Source organism: Eleutherodactylus coqui, chromosome 4 (genome assembly GCF_035609145.1).
Source record: "Eleutherodactylus coqui strain aEleCoq1 chromosome 4, aEleCoq1.hap1, whole genome shotgun sequence".
Classification (NCBI taxonomy): domain Eukaryota; kingdom Metazoa; phylum Chordata; class Amphibia; order Anura; family Eleutherodactylidae; genus Eleutherodactylus; species Eleutherodactylus coqui.
Window position 1 is genome coordinate 250781796 of NC_089840.1, and position 6000 is coordinate 250787795.

A 6000-nucleotide genomic window follows, 5' to 3' on the forward strand; every position below is an offset into this window, starting at 1 on the left:
TGGTCGCATTTATCGGTAGATTTTATCACCAATCTACCTGAGTCTCAGAAATTCACCACTATCCTAGTTGTTGTAGACCATTTCTCAAAGATGGCATATTTCGTGGCTTTAAAGAAGCCACCTTCTGCGATAGAATTTTCCAAAATTTTTGTAAAAGAAATCATTTGTCTACATGGGGTTCCTGAGAACATTGTATCTGATCGCGGTGTTCAGTTTGTGGCGCAATTCTGGCGACCCTTCTGTAGAAACCTGGGAACGTCCCTTTCCTTCTCGTCAGCATTCCACCAACCAACTAATGGTCAGACGGACCGGAAGAACCAGGATTTAGTGCAATATTTACAGTTGTTTGCTAGCGAAAAGGCACATCAGTGGGCAGAATTCCTGCCGTTGGCAGAGTTTGCACTAAAACAACTGTACTTGTTCTTCCACTGGGGTATCTCCATTCCTTTGTGTATATGGTCAGCATCCTCACTTCCTTACAGCTATTTCTACTCCGCCTGCCTGTCCAGCAGCTGATATCGCCACAGATGCGCTGCAGGGGGTATAGAAAGAAGTACGGAAGAACCTGGAAGCAACGGGGGCTCGTATGCAGTTGCGTAGTGGGAGGAGTCTGTCAGTATCTGAACTTTACAGTATGGGACAGAAGGTATATTTGTCTTCTAGAAATCTCAAATTGAAGGTTCCGTCTTTGAAACTAGGGCCGCGTTACGTGGGTCCCTTTGTCATCACGCGGGTAGTAAATCCATTTGCTTATGAACTTGATTTGCCAGCTGTAGGGTTCATAGGGTTTTTCACAAGTCATAATTGAAATCTTTTGTCCCTTTGGTGAGTTGCCCACTTGGGGTTAGCCAGGAGTGGAGGCAAGCAGGCAGGGACAGGGGTTGCGGGTAAGAACTAGGGCACCCAGCTGGCGTATCAAGGATAGCATACCGTAACAACAATTATATGCATATACTGATGAGAATACACCTCACAAATATATGTATCTACTGAGGATAATACACCTCACAATTTTTATATATATATATATATATATATATATATATATATATATATATATATATACTGAGGAAAGTACACCTCACAAATATATGTATATACTAAGGAGAATACACCTCACAAATATATGTATCCATTGAGGAGAATACACCTCACAATTATATGTATATACTGAGGAGAATACACCTCACAATTATATGTATATACTGAGGAAAATATACCTCACAAATATATGTATCTACTGAGGAGAATACACCTCACAATTATATGTATATACTGAGGAGAATACTCCTAACAATTATATGTATATACTAAGGAGAATATACCTCACAAATATATGTATAGACTGAGGAGAATACACCTCACAAATATATGTATCTACTGAGGAGAATATACCTCACAAATATATGTATCTACTGAGGAGAATACACCTCACAATTATATATATCTACTGAGGAGAATACACCTCACAAATATATGTATATACTGAGGATGAGGAGAATACACCTCACAATTATAAGTATCTACTGAGGAGAATACACCTCACAAATATATGTATGTACTGAGGAGAATACACCTCACAAATATATGTATCTACTGAGGAAAATATACCTCACAATTATATGTATCTACTGAGGATAATACACCTCACAATTTTTATATATATATATACTGAGGAAAGTACACCTCACAAATATATGTATATACTGAGGAGAATACACCTCACAAATATATGTATCCATTGAGGAGAATACACCTCACAATTATATGTATAAACTGAGGAGGACACATCTCACAAATATATACTGAAGAGAATACACCTCACGATTATATGTATCTACTGAGGAGAATACACCTCACAAATATATGTAGCTACTGGGGAGAATACACCTCACAATTATATGTATCTACTGAGGAGAATAGACCTCACGATTATATGTATCTACTGAGCAGAATAGACCTCACAATTCTATGTATATACTGAGGAGAATACACCTCACAAATATATGTATCTACTGAGGAGAATACACCTCGCAAATATATGTACAGACTGAGGAGAATACACTTCACAAATATATGTAAATACTGAGGAGAATACACCTCACATATCTATGTATATACTGAGGAGAATACACCTCACAAATATATGTATATACTGAGGAGAATACACTTCACACTTATATGTATATACTGAGGAGAATACACCTCACAATTATATGTATATACTGAGGAAAGTACACCTCACAATTATATGTACATACAGAGGAGAATACACCTCACACAAATATGTATATACTGAGAAGAATACACCTCACAAATGTAAGTATCTACTGAGGAGAATACACCTCACAATTATATGTACATACTGAGGAGAATACACCTCACAAAAATATGTATATACTGAGGAGAATACACCTCACAAATATATGTATATACTAAGGAGAATACACCTCACAAATATATGTACATACGGAGGAGAGTACACCATACAAATATATGTATCTACGGGCAGAAATAATACAAGAACCTGCCATAGGCGTCACCAGTCGAATGCTGATTTTGGCATTTAATGTGGGAGTGTACTTATGCCAAATATATGTATCTACGGAGGAGAATACACCTCACAAATATATGTATATACTGAGGAGAATACACCTCACAAATATATGTATCTACTGAGGATGAGGAGAATACACCTCACAATTATATGTATCTACTGAGGAGAATACACCTCACAAATATATGTATGTACTGAGGAGAATACACCTCACAAATATATGTATCTACTGAGGAGAATACACCTCACAAATATATGTATCTACTAAGGAGAATATACCTCACAATTATATGTATCTACTGAGGAGAATATACCTCACAATTATCTCTATCTACCGAGGAGAATACACCTTACAAATATATGTATATACTGAGGAGAATACACCTCACAATTATATGTATATACTGAGGAGAATACACCTCACAAATATATGTATATAATGAGGAGAATACACCTCACAAATATATGTATCTACTGAGGAGAATACACCTTACGATTATATGTATCTGCTGAGGAGAATACACCTCACAAATATATGTATATACTGAGGAGAATACCCCTCACAATTATATGTATCTACTGAAGAGAATACACCTCACAATTATATGTATCTACTGAGGAGAATACACCTCACAAATATATGTATCTACTGAGGAGAATACTCCTAACAATTATATGTATATACTAAGGAGAATATACCTCACAAATATATGTATATACTGAGGAGAATACACCTCACAAATATATGTATATACTGAGGAGAATACACCTCACAAATATATGTATCTACTGAGGAGAATACACCTCACAAATATATGTATCTACTGAGGAGAATACACCTCACAATTATATATATCTACTGAGGAGAATACACCTCACAAATATATGTATATACTGAGGTGAGTGCACCTCACAATTATATGTATAAACTGAGGAAAATACACCTCACAAATATATGTATCTACTGATGAGAATACACCTCACAATTATATGTATATACTGAGGAAAATACACCTCACAAATATATGTATCTACGGAGGAGAATACACCTCACAATTATATGTATATACTGAGGAGAATACTCCTAACAATTATATGTATATACTAAGTAGAATACACCTCACAAATATATGTATATACTGAGGAGAATACACCTCACAAATATATGTATCTACTGAGGAGAATACACCTCACAAATATATGTATCTACTGAGGAGAATACACCTCACAATTATATGTATCTACTGAGGATAATACACCTCACAATTTTTATATATATATATATATATACTGAGGAAAGTACACCTCACAAATATATCTATATACTGAGGAGAATACACCTCACAAATATATGTATCCATTGAGGAGAATACACCTCACAATTATATGTATATACTGAGGAGGACACATCTCACAAATATATACTGAAGAGAATACACCTCACGATTATATGTATCTACTGAGGAGAATACACCTCACAAATATATATAGCTACTGGGGAGAATACACCTCACAATTATATGTATCTACTGAGGAGAATAGACCTCACGATTATATGTATCTACTGAGGAGAATACACCTCACAAATATATGTAGCGACTGAGGAGAATACACCTCACAAATATATGTATCTACTGAGAAGAATACACCTCACAATTATATGTATCTACTGAGCAGAATAGACCTCACAATTATATGTATATACTGAGGAGAATACACCTCACAAATATATGTATATACTGAGGAGAATACACTTCACACTTATATGTATATACTGAGGAGAATACACCTCACAATTATATGTATATACTGAGGAAAGTACACCTCACAATTATATGTACATACAGAGGAGAATACACCTCACACAAATATGTATATACTGAGAAGAATACACCTCACAAATGTAAGTATCTACTGAGGAGAATACACCTCACAATTATATGTACATACTGAGGAGAATACACCTCACAAAAATATGTATATACTGAGGAGAATACACCTCACAAATATATGTATATACTAAGGAGAATACACCTCACAAATATATGTATATGGAGGAGAGTACACCATACAAATATATGTATCTACGGGCAGAAATAATACAAGAACCTGCCATAGGCGTCACCAGTCGAATGCTGATTTTGGCATTTAATGTGGGAGTGTACTTATGCCAAATATATGTATCTACGGAGTAGAATACACCTCACAAATATATGTATATACTGAGGAGAATACACCTCACAAATATATGTATCTACTGAGGATGAGGAGAATACACCTCACAATTGTATGTATCTACTGAGGAGAATACACCTCACAAATATATGTGTGTACTGTGGAGAATACACCTCACAAATATATGTATCTACTGAGGAGAATACACCTCACAAATATATGTATCTACTGAGGAGAATACATCTCACAAATATATGTATCTACTAAGGAGAATATACCTCACAATTATATGTATCTACTGAGGAGAATATACCTCACAATTATATGTATCTACCGAGGAGAATACACCTCACAAATATATGTATATACTGAGGAGAATACACCTCACAATTATATGTATCTACTGAGGAGAATACACCTCACAAATATATGTATATAATGAGGAGAATACACCTCACAAATATATGTATCTACTGAGGAGAATACACCTCACGATTATATGTATCTGCTGAGGAGAATACACCTCACAAATATATGTATATACTGAGGAGAATACCCCTCACAATTATATGTATCTACTGAAGAGAATACACCTCACAATTATATGTATCTACTGAGGAGAATACACCTCACAAATATATGTATCTACTGAGGAGAATACACCTCACAATTATATGTATATACTGAGGAGAATACACCTCACAAATATATGTATATACTCTGGAGAATACACCTCACAATTAAATGTATATACTGAGGAGAATACACCTCACAATTATATGTATCTACTGAGGAGAATACACCTCACAATTATATGTATCTACTGAGGAGAATACACCTCACAAATATATATATCTACTGAGGAGAATACACCTCACAAATATATGTATATACGGAGGAGAATATACCTCACAATTATATGTATCTACTGAAGAGAATACACCTCACAATTATATGTATCTACCGAAGAGAATACACCTCACAAATATATGTATATACTCAGGAGAATACACCTCACAATTAGATATGTATACTGAGGAGCATACACCTCACAAATATATGTATATGCTGAGGAGAATATACCTCACAAATATATGTATATACTGAGGAGAATACACCTCACAAATATATTTATCTACTGAGGAGAATACACCTCACAAATATATGTATATGCCGAAGAGTATATACCTCACAAAGACATGTATATACTGAGGATAATACACCTCACAATTATATGTATATACTGAGGAGAGTACACCTCACAAATA